The sequence below is a fragment of the Coccinella septempunctata genome, chromosome 1 (assembly GCF_907165205.1).
Source record: "Coccinella septempunctata chromosome 1, icCocSept1.1, whole genome shotgun sequence".
NCBI classification, from domain to species: Eukaryota; Metazoa; Arthropoda; class Insecta; order Coleoptera; family Coccinellidae; genus Coccinella; species Coccinella septempunctata.
This window is the reverse complement of record NC_058189.1, coordinates 43,279,699-43,305,693: the sequence shown is the minus strand read 5'-3', so window position 1 is coordinate 43,305,693 and position 25,995 is coordinate 43,279,699. Positions and strand designations below refer to the sequence as shown.

The 25,995-nt window shown below is 35.0% G+C and overlaps 1 protein-coding gene across 3 annotated transcripts in view; it reads left to right on the top strand.

The window, feature by feature from the left end:
• The window catches only part of LOC123310568, a 449,880-nt gene that overhangs the window by 121,447 nt on the left and 302,438 nt on the right, over positions 1 to 25,995 (top strand). The window lies entirely within an intron of this gene.

Here is a 25,995-nt window from a genome sequence, read left to right as displayed (position 1 = left end):
CATGCTTCAATAGCCTTACACATAAATTGTTGGCCCCAAGTCTGCCGATTAGTTTTTCCTTCTCATTTTCACGGAATATCAACTGAACAAAATGATAGATGTTTATTAATAGAAACATCAAATCATTATTAGATATTTATATTTTTTATTCTAGTCCATATATTTCAGTGTATTTAGCATGAATTTCGACGCTTTGAATAAGCTCTTTTGTAGCACATCAATTTATTTACTTTTGTGGTTGATAATCATCAATTTCCAGTGCAAATGATAAAAGACTCTCATCATTCGGATTTTGCTCACGAATTATATCACTTTCTAGTTAACTGCCCAGTAGCGACAATAGCTTATATGTATATGACTTCGTAAAGGATTCTTAGCCCAATCAAACGAGCATTTCTAGGATCTTTAACCTACTTAGACAACGAAAACAAGGTCATTCATGAACGCAACGTATCACAATGGACCAAATGGTCGAGTATCTAAATGGACAAACTAATTATCACGTATGGAATATTCAAGAATATTTTGCATTCTGTTGTCACAGATAAAAATCAAAACTTCTTCCTCTAGAGAATAAAGAGATGAATGAAAACATTAATCATATGCCGGAACCTCATATTACACCTGCGGCTAAAAACAGGCACAAAGACAGTTGGAAAATGGCACAATGCTTGATACACTAAATAGTAATGATGCTCGTGACTTGTACTAGGCGATATATCACTTTTACTGGTAACTAGCCCATAAAGTATTTCGAGTCGCGCTACTCTGTGACTGAATATCATTATTCTGTGCGCGACACGACTGTTGTGTTGTAATACATGGGGTCAGAGGAGGAGATTCATGGGAAATTCCAGGATCAGCTGTGCGGCAGGGTTAAGAATGCATTAAGCTCTTTGGCAGGAAATAATTGAGGGAACGTCCTTGTAAAAGAATCAAAACTGTTTCATGGATCAATGAATAAAAGTGATCTTTTTCATTTTCCAATAATGAACCTTTGGGATCCACGATGTTAATGGAAAATGGAACGTGGTATTGTACTTTCGTAATAACCATCTTCGAATTCGAATTTGGGATATGTAATTCAAAACTTTCTTGATTTCTCCTTTAAGTAGTAGTTCCAATTGATTTTTATCACTACATCTCATAAGTATCTACTCGTTGAACGCCGAATATAGAGAGACATCAAACACAATATCGTTCGAAATCGGTCAGGAACATCGACGGGGCAGAAATGCTATGATGTAGAGAACTTCTCTAACTCATTCTTTCGTCCATTTCTTCATAAGTTTGGCAGTTTCAAGTGGAAATTTATTTTTAGTAAGAATTAACTGAGATGCATCCCACCCGCTGATATAAATATCAACAGGTGTTACGATCTGAATTAAACTAGCCATTTTGCCATCGTCAGGACAACTAAGGCCTGCCGCAGTCATTTCAGGTTCGCGATAGTTGCGCAACAGTTTGATTGCAAGCGGTTCGAGTGCGCACACATACGCAATCGCTTAGTTTGTGTCGAGGCTGAAACTATTCGATCGCAAAACTTTTCAGTTGCATGTCTGCGCGGCCCCATATAAATGCATTTTACTCACTTCTGCAACTAAACAGTTGCAAAACTAAAAATTGCAAGTCTGCGGCAGGCCTAAATGAAAAGAGCAGATGCTGACCATGGTTTCGGTCTCATTTGATCTCGTCAGAGCAACACAACTCCTTCTCCGACGGAAAACGCTCAGAATTGACGGACCCTAATTAAATACTGGTAGTATTATCGAGAAGTAGTCAAAAGCTAGAGTGTAATCCACTCAAAAAAGAAAGGGGTTTACCAAAACAGAATCTATATCTGAAATAAAACTCCAAAGTCTTCAAATGAGAAAAAAAAGATATTTCGAACTGCTGCATTAGTCTGTATCTCCGGAAACCACAAATTAATCTGAAATTCGATGTTTAGATCTAGGTAAGAACATAAAGTCGCGAGTTCGACTCCCAACAAAGTTTCATTGAAAAAAAATTTTTTTTTATAAATTTATATTACCATCTGGAATGTTCCGATAGCTTAATTCAAAAATTTTGGACCTCAAAGCCTCACCAGTTTTTTTTCTTTTTGATTATATTAGAGATGTACGGATATTTGGACGACTGCAGTAAAGAAACGGTTTAATAATTTCCGATTCTGTTCTGATATTCGTCTTAGTAATAAAAGGAAGTAGGTACAATCGAAAAACATTTCAACAGTTTCAAATGGAAATGATTTAGACATGGAAAAAAAAGGTGTGTTCGATTCATGAAAAAATTTCTTCACGGAAATTCTTCGAAAATGAAATTAAATTTTGTACCCGAGGAGAAAATTCAAGAACGTTATAGGTTTTCCGCCACTGAAAAATTTTTTTTGGAGTTCTTTTCTGAATTTAGCACTCAAAAATACTCAGATGTGACCAGAAACCGTACCTTTGAGGTTTATACATAACTGACCATAATCATTAGAGTATGGCTCAAAGTTGACGTTGTATCTGTATGTCGCTTATGCCTCGAAAACGGGGTTTATGTCATAGGACAAAAATGATTCTCCCGGTGTCATTTACCGGCCATATATTATGTTTCTCCAGTTTATGATGAAACACCCTGTATATCTTAAACTGCCACGATTGAGTACAATGTTGGTTTTTTAGTATTCCGACAGGCCTATATGCAGATCTGATTTTTGGTAAAGGTAGGTACTCTACAGGGTCCAAGGTATCCCCCCTTATATTAATCTGACACGCTCGAGTAAATCCCGAATTTCCCTCTTGGGTTCCCCAACTAATTATGTGTGCACTTTATAATTAATATCACCGGAATATAATGGTTTAAGAAGGAAAATTTTCAATGAATAACTACCAAGACTTGGAGGAGCACAATACCTACATAGAATTCCAGATGTATTACTATATTCTTTCATTATGAATTCACAAAGAGACCGCTTATCCGATTAAAGTTTGTTTGTATTCGATTCCGAAGAGAATGAGACCACAATTTTTCTTGTCTGATTTATGAAATAGTGATGTTTATTGTAGCAATTTAGATATGCTAAACAAACTACATTGCATATTCGGCATGTACCTACGGATTGTTTGAAAAAAAAAGGACTTCGTGATCACGGTTTCAGTTGCATAACCTAGAAACTAGGTTGTTACACCAATAAAATTAATTAATAGCAAAATGAACGTTCTCAATATTGGTTCTTCACGAGAACCATAAGTGGGTCCTAGTTTCACGACCCAAAAGTGGGGAACCTTTCAACGGAGTTTTATTTGAAACATCCATGTAAAATGACAAAGGCTCCAAGGTTGGTTGGTGATGGTCTAACATCCAACTGAGTCCGTATTTTTTTCATTTCTGTTTTGTATAATATACCGTAAAAATACCAAAAATACAAAGAACCTAACTTTTGAAACTAAGTTCGACGCTATCTAATGAATATTCAAACGTTTTGTGAAATAAAAGTATTCTTTATATTTTCCCGTATAATGCGCCGTTTTCGAGTAATTTTATGTTCAGAATTGAAAACTATTTTCGAAGTTTGAAAATTGGGTACTTGTCTGTGTACTCTTTTTAAAAGTTCCACAGATGTGTAGTTTCACAGATTTATCTTGATATTCTGCAGGTAATTTGGTTTTTCCAGGGGTGGCACAGCTCATTATGAAAACTTAAAATGTATATAGATACTTTTTTATCAGAGCCGAATCGGAAAAAATTGTTTCTTCATCTACTGCATATTTCATTTTTGTTCTGGCGTCATATTGTATTTTATTTTTCATTTTCATATTTCTCATTCAGAAACCTTATACTTAGAATGCAAAATAACATTTTTTTATTCACCCTAACACTCCTTTCAGAATATTCTTATATATATGACTGAGCTATTTTTTCATGAAAATTCCAAGTTTCTTCTAAAATTGTAAAAGAATCCTTAAGACTTTTTTTTTTTTGTCAGATAATGGATATAATGACAATTAATCTTCTTGAAACTTACATCTCCAGATATATATTTTTTTGAAATTTACGTTGGACTCTTAACAAATGAAGAATAATATCACCGAAAATTACCGAGGAGAATGTTCCAATTGATTTGTGAGTCTTCGACTTGTACAAATATTTTGACAACATATTCTTGAGGTCAAAAGAAACACCTATACCATTTTTTCCGTTTCAGTTCTGATAAAAAGATATAGCCAATAAGTTTTCATAATGAGCTGCCTTCGGAATAACTAGCTAAATATGTGACTCTACACATCTGTGGATATTTTAAAAACAGTTTTATTCGGCCGCGGTACTCTATTCTTCAAATTTTACATATATTTTTTAATTTTGGAACATCAAAGTACTCGAAAACGGCGCAATATACGAGAAAATATGAATAATATTTTCATTTCACAAGACGTTCAAATATTCATTAGATGGCGTCCAACTAAGTTTTAAGTGTTGGGTTCTTTTCATTTTTGATGCTTATGGCACGTTATGGTCACAATGAGAAAACTGGAAGACGTGGGTGATATCTTGTGTTCGAAAAAGATTCATCAAATAAATGAAAAACTATATTCCGAAATTCATTTTATTCGATAAAAACCGTTTGTGAGATAAATTTTTTTATGGTTTCTCAACACCCTGTATATTTTGAACCATAAAAAGAATATTTGTTTCGCCGACACAAAGTCGATATATCGGAAAAACGCCCTAGAAAGACTTTAATATTTTGGAGTCTTCAAGAAATTGGACATCTCTCCGGACCACAGAATTCATGACGGAAACAGTCATTTTCTTAAGGTTTAATGATCATTTTCTATTCGTTTCTGAACCTCCTCCTCCAGTAATCACTTCGGAGACTGCTGCTTCGATAATTGGGGACCAGGAAGTTGGTGGAGGAATAAGTGGCATTCTAGTTCATTTCGAATTCCACGAAATATCGAATCGTAAAGAAAGACCGGTAAGCCTTTCCGTATTTCTCACATGATATTCTCGTTAAATTGACTTTCAATCGAATTCGATGAGCCATCAATTGTCTATGGAATTGACACGGTGATTGTCGATGCAACAACCGATAATGAACGTTGAATTTGCGGAATTTTCTCACATAATCTTCGTGAACTGAGCGCACAGTGATGTAGAATAGGACTCGAATCGAATCGATGGGTTATAGCGATCATTCCAAAAATGATGATAATTAATATTGACCTGCACAGTGCAATGTGGCCCCTCAAATAACCTACGACATAGTACAAACCCGAACAATTTCGAAAAAAACGTATTCTTCGTCAGCATAATACTTTTCGTTCGTAAACGCTTTTCGAATTTTTTTCGGTGCATTTCCTGGACAGCACCCCCGAATTGCGAAAGTGTATTTTCAATCGTATATATCGTTTTTTTAACGTTGGTCCACCCACGCAACCATGTAAATCAATCTCTGAAAATTTTGAAAAGTGCGAAGTTGGCAACACAAATGGGAATTTTGAAACCAAAATTCAACATTCGGTTGTCCATCGTAGGTTCATGTTTTACATTGAATATTTCCATTTGCCCATACTCCATTCGTGAGTTGGGATGAAAGGGTGAGTCTTGGACTCGTACAAATATTTTAACAGTATATTCTTGAGGTCAAAAGAAACACTTTTTTCCTATACCATTTCTTCCGATTCGGCCCTGATAAAAGGATATAGCCATTTTAAGGTTCCATAATGAGCTATGCCACCCCTGGAAAATCAAAATAACTTTCAGGATAACTAGCTAAATCTGTGACACTACTCATCTGTGGATCTTTTAAGCAGGGTTGTATTCAGCCAAAGCACCCAATGTTCAGATACTTTTCAATTTTTGAACATCAAATTACTCAGAAACGCATTACATGAGAAAATATCGAAAAAAAGAAGCAAAAAATATTTTTTTCTTAATTCTTCAAGTGCGGATTCTTGAAAGATAAACCACTATCCACTATCGTTTTTTAAGACACCATCCGCCAGAGGAAAGTAATTAGTTTTTTATGAAAACCCCTCATTAGAAAATTCAAAAATTGGATATAAAGATTGGTGAATATTTCTCAATTAATGAGGAATGCAAATAAATAATTTAATCCTATGTTATTTCATTGTTGAAACCTAAAACAGTATTTATTCAAAGAAAAATGGACGAAACTCTATATTCATTCATCATTTTTCACAATTTATATACATGTTAATATATGTAAATGACTGGATATACAGGGTGTCCTACAAGATCTATGACAAACTTTGTGCTTCTTGTGTACATTTTTTCCCATGAACGTAGGTCCGATTCGTTTTCGTTTAGGAGTTACAAGGATTTGAAATTTTTGTTTCATGTTTTGATTAAGTAGGAGATGCCGCTCAGAAAATTCAACGGTACTTGGATTTTTTCCACGTCTTTCAAACGGTGCCTGACAAATAAAAAAACATGGACCTGCGATGTACAAACTACCCTGAGATCACATTAAGGGATGCCAACTTAATACTTTCCAAAATGCTCGAATCTTGATTCGTATGGTTCTGTGGGTAGGCAAATGAAATTATTGGTTGGATAAAAGTGGACAAACGATCTTCATCATTAAAAATATATTTCCGCAATTAGGGGGCTCTGCTCACAAAATTCACGGAAAGTATAATACCCAGTTTTTCCGACTTTCAGATGGCGCCTTACCAAATGGAAAATAGAGTGGACAAATGTGGACCTGAGATTGCATTTGAGGGTGCCAACTTCACACTTTTCAAAGATTGATTTTTATGGTCCTATGAAAGGACCAATGAAATTAGGTGGACAAAAGTGGACTAACGTTGAACAAATGACCTTTATCACTATAAATGCATTTTCCTAATTTGGGTGTGCTGTTCAGAAAACAAACCGAAGAAAATTCTTATTCCATATCTCTCAAACGGTACCTGGACAACACCTGGAAAAAACAATTGGAACAAACAAGGACAAACGACCTCGAAATTTTGGTTTCAAAATTTGCATTTGGAGGCCAGCTTCATATAGCTGGCATAGGCTACGCCGCGGCTATTAATTTGCAGGCTCGACTGAAATAGGCAGTTTTTCGTCTATAGTATATGAATAACTGTTAAACAGTTTCATATTGTACCACTGCAAAACTTTCAATCATACAAAGTTGCTTGGATAGTAAGAAAGATCAGTTTTTTCTCTTCATTCCCGAAATTTCCATGAAAATATTATATTACCTCAGTAGGTTATACCTGAAGGTATTAAATAAACTATAATTATGCGAAAGCACGATTCTCGATGGATGCAGATACAGGGTTTAGTAATGATTTGATTCGCAGAAAATTCTTTCATCGTTAATTATAATACTGAACGTAAGACACTAAATTAAAAACGTCACTCCATTCCAAGAGGAACAAATTGGCATTGTGTGAGTGTGTGTGTGTGCTTGCTGCGAGTACTTTTTTTATTTTAGTCTTTCATTGTCGGCGCTTATACGATATCTTGATGAAGGATTGTCGACACTATAATTCACCTTTACATCCCGAGTGTGTGAAAGAATGAAAGTAGGTAATTCCCGATCGCGAAATGTTGAGATTTCTCAGAATGAATGCAAATTTAGAAGAAGTATTCCGTATAATTTCTGCGCAAAATAGGGATCTTGGAAGAGTTCAATTTTTCATTCTTAAATGCAATACTACTTACGCAAATTTTCAAGTAATTCCGTGAGTCTTTACAGATCTCTCATTCATCATTAGTGGTATAAAATTCATATTGTTAATACTGATATCGCAGAAGATATCATGAAAGAATTGGGGCATATAATTTGAGCCATGTTTCATTCGGAAAAATCAGAAAAAAACATAGACTTCATGTCAACAAAATTTATACGTGGTGTAGAATAAATGAAAAAAAATAAGGGGTCATTCCTTATCAAGAAATTGTTTTCAAAACAGATTTTCCAATTTTCACAAAATGAGTTTTTAAACCACGACACGTGTTTCGTTATCACAATAGCATCTTCAGGTGGGTGAAGGTAAACTCAGTTACTCGTTAAATTTTCAAGCAATTATTCATATACACCCTGTATGTATATGGTTTTATTTGAGATACACAGATATTTCTCATAAATATGATTCCATAAAATATGACAAAATTGACTTTTATCTTCTGTTTGTGGAAAAGGCTGAATATTTCCAAATTTTTTTAGCTCAAACTGCAATTTTAATCGTTCGTAATGGACAATCTGGGATCAATAAAACTACATACAGTGGGTTAATTTGAAAATGTACCACCCAATATCTCGATCGCCATGCAGAATCAGAAAAAAGCAGAGGTAAGCATTGTTTTGTAGGGGGACATTTCATACGGTTGGCATCAATCAATTTGTGTCAACCCTGTAAGCTCACCCATGCACCTTGAATGAGAAGGGATATTGAAAAAAATTTTATTATTTTGAAACGATTTTTGAATGAAATGGAATTCAATGTAACAATTGCCCAACTTTCTACGATAGATATGTCAAAAACCAAATGTCAAAACTTTCATGGAGTTCCGGTGGGGCCATAGTGAAAAACAAAGTTCCTGTTGAAAAACCCTATTCATAGTTATATTCGATTATATGCATACCCTTTATCACATAGTTTGGAGTCATGTTGAAGCCTAAGTCATCAATTCAGCAGTCTTGCGTCATTTTACGAGCTCACTTTGAGCCTGTGTCCAATCGTTTTGTTACAAATGCGTTCATCTAATGGGTGGTCTTCTCCTCTTCCGAGGGCGATGAACATATTGAGCTGTGCCAAAATCAAGCCCCAGATTCATGGCCAAAGAATGTTGTCCGATTATCATATACGATAGCAATTTTTTGAAGAATAAACGACTGAGATTTGCTTTATAGATCTGTATTTTTCAACCTAATCAAGTCTGAATTTTCAGACAGCACAGAAACTGAAGTTTTATGAAACACAATTATTTTCGGAATTTACTAATTTTCCTGATTTAATTGAATCTGCAGCCTCTCATTTTTAGGGGAACAGATTTGTATTTAGTTTGGTCTGTGATAATTTCACCACCGAAAACGATAACATTTATTTATTAGATATCAGATACCTCTGATTTCGTAGTGTTTCACGTTCGTGGCCCAAAAATATTCAATTGGTAAAATTAATATTTTTGAAATTTTGGTTACTGTGTTCTCTGAATATTCAGGTTTGACTAGATTAATTGAGTATTGAAATCGCATGCGGAAATACGAGAAATGCCTCGTTCATTATTTTTTTTTTCTCGAATGTTATATCGAATATGAGGAATTTTGTTATCTGGGGTGTTTTTTTGGGTTCAATATTATTTATCAGTTTTCCTAGGCTGAACCTGAAAATCAATTCTCATACTCTGTCACTATAATCTAGTTATTGTGGAGAATAAGCGTACCAACTATCATCAAAATATATAGGGTGGTACGAAAGTTGTGGGTAATTTAGAAAATTGACGAAATCAAAAAAACACTATGTTCCTTGATTATACAGACAGATTGACCCTTTAAATATAGGTTATTCTGACTGACCTCCGTGACCCCTATCTACTCTTAGCTTCCGCCCATTTGCCAATGAATCACTTTGTATAAGAGTACCTATAGCTCACTATAGGTTTGTCAATTTTTTCCAATTCGGTGAACGTAAGGCGTGGCAGGCCCTTAGAATGGATTGAAGATATTAATATATATTAGGTATTTGAATGTGACCTCCAAAGAAAAGTTGACGTTCAACTTTGTAAACATTGTTAGAAATTTTCAATCGTTCCGAGGGAAAACGGTTTGGAAGGCCGTAAAACAATTTGTTTACAAACTCATCTGCAACATGTTTCTCTTCCACCATCAGATGAGAAGTTCTCAAAATGATTTTTATCTCTAAGGCTCCTCAAATTGGCAAAAATTTTACACCAAAAAATCATCTACAAAATTATTGAAACTGAAGGCAGAAATATTGCACAAAAATGGGTACTCAATATTTTGTATGCAGAAGTTGAATATCTATCTGCATACATGACCGCAATGGTTACGAATTTTAACAGTCAAGCAGAAGCTGCTAACTTTACGTGAGTGCTTTCCAGTTTTAAGGTACTAGTTGATTACATATGTCAATTTAGTGTAATTCAGATTACTAGGAGTAAGGGAGAATATAATGGGTGTTCATAAATTGTGATTGACTGATCCAAAATATTGCAGCTGCTGGCCAGCTGATGCCAGTATGTGGATGTTGGTAAAAATGGGACATTGCTCCAGACAAAATATTACTTGTAGATTTCCACGGTCAAGTCATAAAATGTGAACTATGAAGTCTATTTTCTTTGCACAAGTCCGACTAAATATCTTGAGAAACGTGGAAGCAGTAAGAAAAAAAATCATTCAAAAGCTTCGATTTTCATACACACTATCTCAAACATGAAGCTTTCGCTGACCCATGTTTATCAGACTTTTATTCTCAACAATCTCAACATTAGCCAATTAACGAACTGAAATTTCAGGAACATCCCCTATATATAACAACATATATTCTTTTGAAGAGCATACAATTTTTAATATTGAACAATAATTATAGCTTGTGCATGAGACACATTTTCAACAAAGGTTAGCGTCATGGGGTACCTCAAATTTTGCGTATGAAACAAGAGCTTAGGAAAACCCAGTAAAAAACACTTTCTCCCTGTGAGTGTAGTGGATTATAAGAAATTAAATGTTTACAAAATAAGCCGAACTCTTTTATATTCAGGGGCATCTTGCTCCGTGAAAATTGATCCTTGATGGAAGTAAAATGAATATCCAATATTTTCCAAGTTACAAGAAAATTTTATCTGGAATAAAAAAAAAGCAAAAAATGGAATAGCAACAGCCATAGTCAGACAAAATCAAATTATTGGATGCACTATCAATTAGAATTAAGGTGTCTTATTGAGTCAAAAGTGCAAAGATAAGCAGTAAATACAACATACAATAATGACATAATGCATGGGTATAAAACAAAAGAACTTGCAACCAACCACGAGAAGCAAGCTCTCCCCTCAAATTTATTGGTACTTCTTGAATAATTGGATAAGCTCTCTGGCAAGTGTTTTTTTTTTCAGGCAATAAACAAAAACATTCCTCATTATTTTTTATTGTCCAATATTTCTGTGACATACTGAGTGAATTTCGTCCGCACTTTTTTCCCAATAAATGAGGACAATATTATTAGTGGTTGCGGCTCAAAAGACAATGATTTGCCAATGGCCAATTTTTGTGATTGCTTTACGAATGGGTTCGCAATTCAATGGAGGCTTTCTGTGTACATGGAGAATTGGTTCATTAGTAACAGAACTACCATTAAAGCATCTATAGTGAAATTTCGTCAATAATGAGCAATCATTTCCCATGCTCGTGAATCATATCGATTGTACTTTTTCACACGCAAATCAATATCTTTAACATGGATCTTGTCAGTGTATCCTGTTCACTATCCATCATGTTCGGAATACAAAAGAAATCTGTGCAAATTGGGTAATTTGTGAGGCGGTCATGGATGGGATAATATTTTCCTAGTTATCTTTTTTTGTTCGGGACAGGGATTACCCTCTTGTTCATTATACAGTCGGAGGGGGAAACATACAACAGAAACATTCTGAAATCAAATGAGCATCATTCAGATATCCGTAACTGAGTTTCTAACTGATATTAAACGAAAGGAACAGTTCTGTTATTATTTGGGTAACGACTTCATTGTGGGAAATATTTCAACCATACAATCCTGAGCTCAACATATCAAGATATAGATATCGATTGAAATTCAATCTGGGAGGATTCTACATTTTCTGAAATTTTTAGGGTTTTCACTCCCATTCTCTGGAACATAATCAATTAAAAAATTGAAATAACCGATTTGCTCCTGCGTAAATTCTTGATTTACTAATTACTAATTTGTCAGGAGCAAATCAAGTAGAAAAAATTGTTGCCTGACCATTAAAAGTTATTCTTTGTGATAATCAATACACGACAGATTTTATTGAAAAAACAATATTAAATTTAGAAAGAAAAATGTCTAACCAAAATCATAATAAAGATCAGGAACAACCAACAAACCGTCAAGAACAACCAAATTTATTCAATTTATTTATTAATGGCCTTTGGAAAAGATGAGAAGAATCGGTTTCAAATTCATAAGAAATGTTTCAAATACACAAAATGATTCAAGATTTATACTAACAAAAACTAAATCTTTGAATGAAAAACAAAAATTAAATTTACACTGTACCAGTGGTAAAACTCATACAGGTGAAATGTCTAGACCTCTAAAAATAAGAAAACGCGAACATAAAAATAATATTAAAAAAAGAGAAATTAATAGACCACATGTCGTAGATCATGTTTGTTTTAATATGGGAGACCTAATGATGGATTGGAATAATGAACCGGATCATTAGAAACAAAAGGTTGAAGAGTCCACGTGTATTTTGTTGGATCGAAGTAATGATTTGACCAATTGTTCGGTAGGATTGGATCATATTTTGGATTGAATTGCTGAGGAGGAACTGTCATCCGGTAATTTCAAAATTAAATGAATCAACGTAGAAACGTTGAGAGACAGCATAGAAAATGCAGTCTCTGTTCCTATGTATTGACAATTAATGGAAAATAAAAGCTACAATTCAAAAGATTTTCAGAAATTGACGTCCGTCTGATGGAGGAGTCTCCATCTCCGAAACGTTACTTATAATAATTATAATGTCAAAGTTCCTTTTTGCAGTTAATTGTCAGGCAACAATTTTTTCTCCTTGATTTGCTTCTAGTGCAAGAATTTACGCAGCAGCAAATCGGTTATTTCAATTTTTCAATTGATTTTGTTCTAGAAATGAGGAGTGAAAACCCTAAAAAGTTCCAGAAAATATCAAGATTTAACCTGAAATATCTCAATGAAATGTGTCTTCTTGAAAACTATAGGACTATTTTTACTTTAGATCTATTCGACCTAAATTAATCATACTTGTGAAAAAGTGTGTATTCTGGGTACCATCTTTAAGTATTCAAGGTTAATTCTTAATGGTATCATAGATTATATACTAATGAATGAATCATTCTGTCAACCAGTGGCGTACGACAGGGGCAAATGACTGTTCAATACTCCAAAATTCCACGGTTTTTATAGCAGTATTGAATTGATGTGGCCGATGGCTGATACCTATAATACTTGATGAAAATCCATAATTGAACTGAAAAACTGAATTACATGATTTTTGCTAACACGGGTTTCGTGTTGAGGTAAACTGTTCTTCTTCATTAACTTGAAGATGCTTGTGTGAAACACGTGTCGTGGTTGAATTCATGTTAATGAAAATCATATAATTCTTTATTAGTTTTTATAGGAGGAGGTGGAAGTCAGGAAGTCTGAATTTAAGGCTTTCTGTAATGACGTTTGTTCTTTTAGTGAATGAAGGTTTGATATTTGCTCGAATCGTGTTCGTGAGCTGAATATCGTAAGATTTTTCGAAAGTGAAATTTGACCCTTTCAGGCCTGATGATATCAAGCCAGCCGTAACTATTAAATTTCATTAAGCGGAACCACACGCAGTGTACGATCGTAAAACCCTTTGCTCACTCATCCCAAGACAATACGCTTCATTTATGATGTCAAAGGAAAGTGTACTTGTAATAATTCATTCTGTAAATGTTCCATAGGGATCTCAATTGGTAATTAAATACGAATGGCGATATTGCACGAAAATTATACTATATTGGCGGGGTAAGAATCAATTAAGAAATATCATAGATTGGCTTCTTTTATTTCTTTCGAGCGTTCCAAGATAGAAACTGATTTTCTCTACGGTAAGATATTGAGAGACTTCTATGAGGATTTGATGATTCATTTCAATATGCGTTGGTCATTCGGCTCTAAGAAATATTTGATTTTTCTAAAATTCGAAGAGTTTTTTTCATTGAACGTATATCATGGTGAGAATTACGTACTTACATAATTCAATATGAACTATGCTGTGAAAACTACCGGGTGAATTTTCTATTCAAATGTCCCAATTAATGAAGATTCACTGGCTTAAGTGAGTTTGTGATAAAAAAGAGAATTCAACTGCATATTGAATTCGAATTGAACATTAAGAATTGAAACAGGAATTCAGTCCAGGACCAAATAAAATTGAAAGAAAAACCTCTAGTAAGTAGTATGTGGTTGGTGGGTAAATTCACTATCAAGTATAAGTGGATGACTATTAATGAATGCGAAGTCGTTGAAAGTTTCGGAGGTGGTGGTTGTTCTTAGAGGTGAAAAACGATTTTTATGATTTCCGTCAAATTATAATACGAAAAAAATTGAATATAAAAGTTGTTGATTATTGCAATATCTTCAAATTTTTTATTCACCAATTTCCGATATAGCTCCATATTCATCGAAGAAAACGCAAAAAACCGATTATTGGTCTTTTATGTTTTCCGCGAAGAAAAAATAACGATTTCAGTAAAAATAACTGAGAAAAGAGAATTCTGTGTTTTAAATCAGTAGAAATTTTTTTGAAGCAACAATGTATATTTGTATTTTTGACGAGTTACAACTGAAGAAAGTCGAATTTTCAATCCAAAAATATTTTTGCGAATTTCAAAATTCCAACTCCATGATTGCTCATGAAAAAAATTTTTGTTTTTTCTCGTTTCAAACAATTTTTTCATGCGAAATATATTTTCATCTAGGTGAGTCTCTAAGGAGCAAATTGAGCACTGGTAACGTTGAACGAAAAAAGTTCTTACGAAATTTTTCGTATCAAAATTAAAATTGGAGCTCGTGAAAGAAAAAACAACAATGCGTATTTCACTTCAAAAATTACTTCTCATGCAACATAGGGAAATCTGAATGTGATTTTGATCTGAATCGATATACATTTTGGTTGAAAGAAAAATAGAAACGAAAAATCGATGTATTGCTTTTCGCCTCATGAATCTGTTGGAAATTGGTAAATAAAAAATCTAGGGATATTGCAATTATCTACAACACTAACTTTCCAACGATACGAATTATAGTTTAGCCAGAAATCGTGAAAATCTTTTTTTCACTCCTGAAAAGAACTGAAAGTTTAACCTAATTCTCGTCATCAACATTCATTCGCGTATATATTTCAGAACCAATTGCTATCTAAATTTTTAGACCAACCACATTCTGCTGAGAATTTTCAAAATCGATTGTTTATCTGTTGAGCAGTCACTGAACTTTTGCAAGTCACTCTACATTCAAGGTCCATTCGTTTGTTTCTCAGTGTAGTGTAATCTACACTACACTGCACTTTAAATCAGCTGATTTTTGGTGTAATTGCGCAAACGAATGAAAAAAACACTGACGTATGGTTGTCACGCTCATAGACTAATAATTCGAATTCGAAATATGGTTACGTTTCTTAGAAGATGTGTTACTTTTTCAGCCTCTTGTAAAGTGATGAACTTATCGAAAATTTTAAATTTAATCGTATCCATTTTGAAGTAGATTACTGTGACGTCCATGACATTAATATCAAATTTTGCATTTCACACCACGGAACACTCATAGTACAACTCCTTTTGACTAGGTGTAGATAAACTACACCTTCCTCACACAAGTGTAAATCCAATCAGCAAACGAATACTAAAATCTAGTGTAAATTACACCGAGTGTAGAGAAGTGCTACACTTTCTTTGCAAACGAAAGGGCTATCAGTCTACTGAATGTCGAGTGATCTATCAAAAACCATTTCTGAAACACATACTATCAAGTGGAAATATAATTTTCGAAACCTATTATTGTAAGAATTTGCGATGATTTACTTGGGACGTAATATATAATAATAAAATATATACAAGTTGCATTGTAGATAACATTACTCTCAGATATATTTACAGTTAGCTCAAACGGTGGGATATTTCGATACATTATGCATAACATTCATTTATTTATTGCCTCAAATCAAACAAATTTCACCATAAATAACCATCATGAATATGGTAGGCTTGAGGATATTATTGTTCATATGCTCTCGGGACAGGTTATGTTTGATTTATAGCATGGTTTCTGATATTACACGGAGTGTGCCAACATATCCCTCGGGGTTAAATTATACCTATTCAAAAAAGGGTTTGTGTGAACTTCCTACCCTAAGAACTAGAATGGGGGTAAGCGACATATAAAAAACCTACAATTTCAGTTAGGGTTGTTCTTGTCCTACAAATAAGTTTTCAATGTATTATGAGGAGATACTACTACTTCCATCAGTTTTGAGATTTACAGATGATTTCAAACCAATTTGAATTTTATAATTTATAATTTCTGAATTCAATGATCCCGAAGAAAAATAGGCATCCCAACAGGTTGAAATTACTACTCGACTACTTGAATGTCGTAAAAGTTCAATCCAAATTGATGGAGTGTCATCTGCTGAATGGTTTTTGAAATGAAATTTTTTTGTCGTTCTTATTTTTTTTTATTTTCTATTTTGATATCTAGATCACCACAAAATTTTGCATGAGTCTTCGATTGTGTATTCTGCTACACTGCAACTACCCACCAAGTTTATTGACAACAAAAATAATATGCCCATAGCTCCGAAACCTTAAAAACAATATTTCGAAACGAATGATTCTGACAGTTTTGACACATCCTGTGTTAATGCAATAAATAGCGATGTTTGTGAAAATTATCAATCCAATAAGCGACAACTCTTCGAAAATGTATTATCACTATTTTCTAACTATTAATTCCGTATACCAGCAGTTGAAATAAGTTTTATTAACCTCCTGGAACGTTTAATAGAGGGAGATGCATTTTTTGCGGATCTCTCCGGAGGGGAATCTGAGTAGGTTATAGGGGCTCATTGAAAAACATGAGGGGTCGTAATGATCAGGAAACAAGACCACTTTTATGTGTTTTTCACCGGTAAATATTATCTTGCGTGTGGGTTCCTCTCTCAGTAATGGGAAATTGATGATCAGAATGAAATTCAATATCACGATGAAGATAGAGTGTTCCTATTGAATTATATTATCCCAAGGAGAATTACCATGTTTGAATAAGTTTTGTGTTTTCTATAAAAATTTGCTCTGTATATTTCTGTATGCTATATCTGATGTCATTCTTGGTTATTTGAAGGATACAAATTGTGAGCTTTTGTGGAATGATATTAAAATTTCTCACATATATACTATCGAGTTCAAAACCAACTATACAATAAAATTATCATTAATACACTGCGCGAAAAAATTAACGCACATTCTGAAAATCTCAATTTTAATGAAAGTTACCTCTACATTGACTTTATTACTTATTTTTATGTTCTCTCGGGAAGCTTTTGAACGAAACAAGACACATTAAATGGAAGAAAAATTCAGGATTTCACCGAATCTTATGTGAAAGAAGAGAAATGAACAATTTTCAAAATACTGAAATGCTGATAAGTGATTTAATACTTGGTATTTCCACCCCTTGCGTTAATTACAGCTCGGCAACGACGGTTCATACTCAAAATGAGTGATCTTTAAATGTTCTGATCTAATCCTTCCCAGATTTCTCCGAGTTGGATTCCTAAGTCATTAAGAGTAGCTGGATGATTTTCTGAACTTCTCAGCCTTCTACTGAGGTTGTCCCAAACCTGCTCAATCGGATTGAGATCTGGACTTCTTGCTGGCCATTCCATTCGAGAGACTTCAACCTCTTCAAGGTACCCCTGAACGATGCGCGCACGATGGGGTCTGGCATTATCGTCCATAAAAATGAAATTTTCACCAATGTATGGGGCAAATGGCACTACATGCTCTTCAAGAATGTCCCTTATATACTTATCAGCATTCATAGCTCCATTATCAACGACCACTAGGTCTGTGCGAGCAGTCAAAGATATTCCACCCCATACCATAATCGATCCTCCCCCAAACCAGTAGTATTCAGGAAATTTCACTGACCATATCTTTCATGTGGACGTCTGTATACAAGGGAACGTCGATCACAATGGTAGAGGCAGAATCTAGACTCATCTGTGAAGAGAACTCTTTCCCAATCGGCCTTTTCCCAATGGATATGCTGTCTTGCAAAATCCAAACGCGCCCTTCGATGGGCTGGGGTAAGAGCTGGGCCTCAAGCCGCTACACGAGGCCTTCAATCATATTCACTCATTCACTCAAGCTGAATTTGAAGGAGGCGAGCGGTTGCAAACCGTTGTCTCAAAGAAGAAACTCTCAAGTAACGTTCTTAAATGGCAGTTGTTACCCGTGGTCTACCCTGTCCTGGTCTTCGGACATTCATACGTGTCTCCATAAATCGCTGCAACATTCTGGACACACTTGTATGGGAAACTCCAAACCTTTCTGCAATTCTTGTGTATGTCCACCCTTCTTCTCGCAAAACCACGGCTTGGGCACATTCCTCTTGGGTTAAATTGCGTGTTTCGCGTTGCATAGCGATCGAGTGTAGAAAATCAAACAAAAGAAAAACTATTGATCACTAGAATTGATCGAGAACAACTGATTTTAGAATGGAGCCAGTACATTCAAAATCTGATAATATCATCTTTTTTTATTCCTGCTGGGAAAAAACATCTGTATTGAAGAAAACCGTTGAAAGTGGATAACATATGTATGCATAATTCTGATAAAAATAATTATCATTGAGAACACCTTCAGTTGTAGAATAAATTTGAGATTTCCATAATGTGCGTTAATTTTTTTGCGCAGTGTAGTTTACGGAGGAGCGGAAGAAGAACATTCTTCGTTTGAGAGATTTATTATTTCAAGAAGTCAAAGCAAGAAAATGAAATGAAAAGTATTCTTTCTAAAGTTTAACTTAACTAGCTATATCTTTGACAAAACTTTGCCGATATTGGATGTCCACCCCGAGATGAAAAGCATTATTCTTTGTTGTATATCACTGGCACATGATATTTTTCTTCCATTCCTTTTTTTTCTACAGGGTGGAGACAGCCAATACTTTTGAAGAAAAATTTGGCAATAGTAGAAGGCCTCACAATGTTTTTTGATGCTGTGTGGCCTGTTAGGTTGACACATTGGAATATCCACTTTTCGGATACAATACGTTGCTATGAAATTATTGAAATTTTATGAAATCACCTTTTTCTCTTCAAGTTCCAGCTATAACTTCGACGTTTCTTTGGCATATGTATCGTGTTATAGACCACGCTGCATAGTAAATGAAGTAAATCGGATATTATTGAATGAATAAGATAGGAATTCTCTTTTCTAAGCTTGTTTTTCATACTTTTGAACCACGATGTATATTGACTAATGAATGTTCACACATATTTTATGCGAAGACCAATAAACTTTATACTCATTTTAGTATCAGGTGAATTCATATTTGAAATGAATCTAATGAAGGGAAAGTTATATTTTTCACCAAACTCCAATTTGAACGCCCGTATTTAACTTCAAAGTATAACACTCAACAGAAAGTGTAGAAAATTTCAAATAAAATTGAGGTTTCCATTTTTTTTCCTCACATATCGTCCTTTGCACGCCACTCCTTTTGATCATTTTCACTCAAAGGTATTCCTCGATGCTCATTTGATGTGCTGTTACTTTGAAAAGAAGATGACTTTCACGAGAATACAGGAATTTCATTAAGATGCGGTTGCTAAATTCGTATATAAAAATTTTTTTGCTTCCTAATGTGCACACCCAGTAGAACAAGTGGAGTACGAAAGAACACACCCTGCGCCAGTTTCATATAGACCAAGGAAGGTACTTCACAGCAGTGGAAAATAAATCCAACATGACCGAAGAAACGTCGAAGGTATGGTCAGAAATAAAAAAAAAGTGAATTCATACGAAGGCACTATTGTTATAGCAATGCATTGTAACCACAAAGTGTCTAGTGGTGTAAGTTGACCTAACAATTCACCCAACATAAAAAATAATCAGAAGGCTCCCTAAATTTCAAAAATTCTACACCAAAAAATGTTTAGCTCTCCTACGTTCCTACCCTTTACAACAAGAAGGAATCAAGAAGAGTAACCCAATCCACTTTAATTTGCCAAGTACAGGGTGTCCGAGTTAAAGTGTCCCTATACTAGCTAAAGGAGCTAGAAGAAAAAGTTGAATACAAAACTTGTCTGATATAGATTGAACTTTTATTTTTCATAACCCATCTTAATACAGGGTGCTAATATACACCCTGTATATTATTGCATTTTTGACTTCCTTGTCTTTGTTTATTTTTTGAAGATCCTGTATATAAGATTGCTAAAAATAGAGATGTGACCTATGATCCAAGATGTTGACAAGAGCTGGGCAAAATTTGGTTTCGATACATTCATTAGAAAACTAGTATCAGCTATTTTAGTTAGCACCTTCAGCTGTCAAAATTTTAGGAAAAAGTCGAATACCTCAGAATCGGTGCTACATAGGACCATGGTTGTCATACCAAAATTACCTTAAAATTTGATAGGGAATTCAAAAATGCAATAATATACAGGATGTTCCATTTAAAATAAGAAAGTTGATACCAACAGGGAATAAACTGAGCACCCTGTATTAAGGTGGGTTATAAAAATAAAATTTCAAACGATTACAGAGAAGTTTTTTAATTTTTTATAACCCATCTTAATACAGGGTGCTCCGTTTTTTCCCTGTTGGTATCAACTTTCTTATTTTGAATGGAATAGCCTGTATATTATTGCATTTTTGAATTCCCTGTCAAATTTTAAGGTAATTTTGGCATCACAACCATGGTCCTACAGGGTGATTCATAACTATTGGGACATAGGCTACGGACAGATTGTTTGGACCAAAATATGGCGATAGGACCAAAATACCTCAATGAAATATTGCTGTGGAAAAAGATAGAGTGCGTTAAAGTTGAATTTTTTTTTCGATTTTTGCTAATAATTTCACTGTAGGTATATTTTTTCATCCGTTTTAAAAAAACACAATTGAACAGTTCAGAGCATCGGAAGGGGATTTGAAGAAACGATATATTTATTTTATTTATTTATTTCGACGATAAAGCATAATTAAAAACAATGTAACATAAAAAGAATAAACTTAAATTAAATGTTCTACGTGGCCTTCGCCGACTTCTATGCCTTTTCTAATTCTTTTAATAAAGGACTTTCGAACTTCGAAGAAAATATTATTCTGTCCCCTTATAAAAATACAACTTTAACGCCCTCTATCTTTTTCCACAGCAATGTTTTAGTGAGGTATATTTGGTCCTATCGTCATATTTTGGTCCAAACAATCTGCCCTTAGCCTATGTCCCAATAGTTATGAATCACCCTGTATAGCACCGATTCTGAGGTATTCGACTTTTTCCTAAAATTTTGACAGCTGGAGGTGCTCACTAAAATAGCTGATACTAGTTTTCTAATGAATGTATCGAAACCAAATTTTGCCCAGCTCTTGTCAACATCTTGGATCATACGTTACATCTCTATTTTTGGAGTAAAAATCCAACATCACTATAGTGAGCTGGAAGTTCCAAATATGTATTCAAACTTTTGCAGTTTTTTAGCTATCCCACTTCATTTGCTGCATAGTTTCTACATGTATAAAAGAAGCGATTACCATAGTGTTGAAAATATTCCAATATTCCGACAAGAATGTAAAGCCATCGCTTTGCTTGAAAAAATAATGAGAATATGATTTTTTCAAAAAGAGTTCGTAGATATCAATTATTTATCAAACGTAATCGTTCTCCAGTCTCTATCAGTATATTTGGATACATCTCAACATAAATCATGGGAAAATCTCCTTTTTGTAAGTATATAATATGACAAAAACCAAAATCATACAAATATTCTATTGTTCCGATATGAAAAGTTACAATTTTCCCACACTTACCTGCCATATGGTTGACACAAAGAAAACATTCGTTAGTTTATTTTTCGCCATCTAACGGAGTGTATTAGCTTTGTCAATATTTGAGAGCACTTCTTTCACGATTTGCTACTTTGTATGGATGGAATCGGTTGTCAATAATGTTAGTTTCTCTCTGTGTGGGGTTCACCCATTCTCATCAGGAGATCTACAGGGGGATGTTTTTTCGATGGAAATGGGAGGAAGGGACGCTGTCTTTCAAGCTTGACGAAAATTCGATGTTTTCAATAAAATCAGTGTTTCTACGTTTTTACATGGAAATATTGAAGTCATCTATAAGGTGATGAAAATAGAAAAAAAATGCTTACACTTACTGCACATAGCCCCTGAACCTTCCGTTTTAAAAGGATTAAAATCAACTCGTTTCGAACCCCTGATTAACCCAGGTACTTGCAGAAATTTTCAAGAAAATACCGCAAACATCTGTCGGATTCTTGCTCTCTAATTATGCAACATCTGTCAGGAAAAACCCGTTCCAAAGAAAACCAGCTAATCGTAATGTATTTTCCTCTAGATAGCCGATAATTACGCAATACAAATCCTACAAAACGAGATTACAAGGTAGTCAAACGACCGCTTCAAACATCTCTGCTTCGCCCCCGGCCTGACAATGTAGATCTTGTCTCCTTAATGATAATCCGCAAAGCTACTGATGACAATCTATTTCAGTTGTTCTATCCTATCTGGTGTTATGACACGCTGTGAATTTATCTACCCCTTCATCTGCACGGTAATTCTATGCATTGGGCGGAATACATTCTTGACGTACAACTGAATGAATCTGTCAGTTTTCAGCGCCCGTTTGCTCGGGATGTACATTTCGTTCCTTGGACAGAACGTGCGTTGAAATTTCCAATCCTGATCTATGGCTGTAATATATTCCTGTTGCTTGAGTCTATTAACGTGACGATGAATAAAGGGAGTTCAGGAGTTCTCTCCTGTTATTCTATATACCAAGTGACACTTCACGAGAACGGCCAACGGAGTGACTATAAACTGCTCGACAAAAAATAAAAATATGGCATATTTTCTATGTCATCTTAATATTTGTGATTATACGTCTTAGCTTCACTGTGGAAACAGTTTTTATAAATTTTCATTATTCTTTCAGTATGTGTGCCAGAAATGCACATTTTATGGTCGTAAGTATCGTTTCATTAAACGAAGATTAAGCTCCATGAAAAAAAAAAAGTTCAACGAATTACATTCGTTTAATGAAACGGTGCATACGGCTATTCATAGTTTCTCCTTCAATCTATTAAGCAGGTGATTGATGCATAAAGTGATAGCAGAAATTTTCGCCCTGAATGCTGTCGCTAGCTTGCACAAAGTAACACTAACCTCAGTCAGTGGTCTGCTGACTATAGACTTCGTTCCAGAGCCTTGTTTGGTTTGGTAGTTGAAGTTTGTTTTGGTAGAGTCATCTCTGCTTGGAAGCAGTACACCGAAGCTTCTGTCTGGGCTTGGTTTTGTAATTCCCAGATCCGTTATCTTATGCAGCACCTCGTCAGCTTCCAGTTCGGCTAAGAGCTTGTGGGGCACGAAAATAAATTTATCAGGATCGTTAACGGTTAGGTTCTAGAGCCTGGGAGTTGATAGTCGTGCCTCTCCACGCACAAAAAGGAGAGTGGGCCAATAGAATCTCCATAGATGCGGTTGGAGTAGAGTGGATTGCACCTGAAAACATGAGGTATGCCAGTGCTTTTCCCCAAGTTTTTCCACAAATTCTTTGACAGGCCCAATGAGAGTATCCGGCTTTGTGAATGGTTTCGTCCACATGGGAGTTCCAGTAAAGCTTTTTAACAAGGGTAATGCCCAGATATTCAGCTTCCTCCACGAGTAGAATTGATTTTGCAATGAAGAGTTCGAGAAGTAATTTGAACCCTCCTCGTGTAGAGTACAATCAAGGTTTTCAAGGGTTGCTACCGAATTGCTTACCCTCGCACCAGCCTCGAATTAGGGTTGGTGTTTCGTGAAGGAAAGCTGAGATGGTTACACTAACATTGCCATCAGCAAAACAACAATATCATCCGCGTACCCTTGAAAATATGACAACAAGTGAGCTGGTGTTAGCAATTAGATCGTTAACCAGGAGAGATCAAAAGTAGAGGTGACAGATCACCGTCCTGCGGACACCCTCTGTCTGTTTTGAATCTAAGAGTATCTCCTCAAAGGGCGGTTATGATGCTTATAGAATTCAGCGTAGTGCTGATCCCTTTGTTGTGATAACTTGGCATCTCTCACCAATCTTCAATCTCCTTGAGCACAGCCAGAAGACGACATGAAGTCAATTCAACAACGAGACTCTCGTGAAGGAGAGTTCCACTCACTTGCAAACACAAGCGACAAGGATTAGAGTGAGCAATGATTGGGGTACACTGACCGGATATAATGAGAGCTACCGACTATCCAGCCGGTTTTTGATAGTCTTCCAGTACGAGTGTGGTCATGTTCACATATGAAGAAACCACCGCTTTGTTCGAGAAGACCATCCTTTTTGAATAGGCACAATCATGGTCGGGTGTGGAATTTGTTCCGATGGCAGAACTGATTTATCTTTACTTTCAAAAAGCATGAACTATCAGACAATCTGTCGACAAAGCTTCGACAGCTTCAAGATCTTTTTCCAAACCTTTAGCAACTAATCGAGAAGGATTTTCTCAATAACTTAGTGGAAGCATACATAGGAGATGTCGTATACAGTACTCGTGCTCACCCGTTTTGTGCTTGTTTAGTAGGCAGATGTGACTCGTCTGACTCGTGCCAGTGTTTGTTCTAACATTTCCACATTATCTCAGTTGTTTGTCGAGCTTTGACTCGCAAGGATCCACTTCATATGCAGGCTTGCCATCGTCCATATTACTCGAGCTGCTCTACGAGCATAGTGACCCTTTGATGAACCGAGAACCATCGGTCACTCAAGCCACAGGCTCATAAAGCCAGCGCGTTTGTATATTGGCTTGAGCTATCGTCCACATTACTCGCAAGCCAACTGAGTTATAGTCCATTCAAGAATGATTGACATCTTGGGTGGCTATTAAAAATTGAATTTAGTTTGGTATTACCCCATAAGTTAAGATTTTGTGTTGCGGAATTCAGGTTGGTATTCGCGAATCCAATTACCGTTGAGGGCGCTGCGAAATGAAAACAAACTTTGACGTTTGTCAGTACTCTTTTCGAGATTTGTACGGCCTAACAGAGTTTTTCTAGTAAATCAAGATATTTATCGGAAATATCGGAAGTGAATTGATTTAGTTTCGTAAAGAAAGATCAACATTCTTTGGAAATACCTACTTCATTTGAAAGGAATGAATTGTGGAATAAAATCGAGCGATGATATTGGTGATCCACTGTACCTAGACAAAAAATCCTATTATTTCACAGATTCTTTCTTGAATTTAACCTAGCTAATAATGTTGAGGTAGCATATAATGAGTTTGTGAAGTTTCTATTTAAATTATTTCAATGCTATGATATAGAGGTATTCCTCATACTGAAATCTCAAGAGACATAAATATGATTCGGCTCATGGAACAAGTTCTACAGATGAGAAAAAGCATTCATTTGGAAGTATGAAATGTATGAAATTTTATTTCTAAATCGTCAATTGAATTTAGCAGAAAACTCTCGCAAAGAAAAATGGTTTAACCTAACTCCTGCCAGTTGAAAGCACTGGTATAAATACCTTTTCCAATATTTTTTCGGAATCAATATTTCTATTCAGAAACCCAGACAATAATCCCAATATAACTTCTCCAAATAATAATTATAATACTTTGTTGGACAACGTGAGATAAGAAAAAACATGAGGAACAAAACTTGTTTTGACTTTGCAGTACTGACAAAGTAGTTTCGTAATTCAGTCGGCAGAGGGCGTCTAGATTTTTGGATTCGCCAATTGTAAATGAAAAGTGATCTACTATAAGTGAATCTATGCACTGAACCACTGACTGACAGTAATTTGAATTTTGTACTGATGTTTATGTCCTTAATTCATTCGTACAAATTGGAAACATTATTCTATCAATTCTGAATGCAGATATATGTGCTCTGAATTCGAATATTTCATCTTTTCAAATGCTTTTCTAGGTTATATTTATTTATTCCAGATCTGTGATCAAAACTACCGAAATTATTGA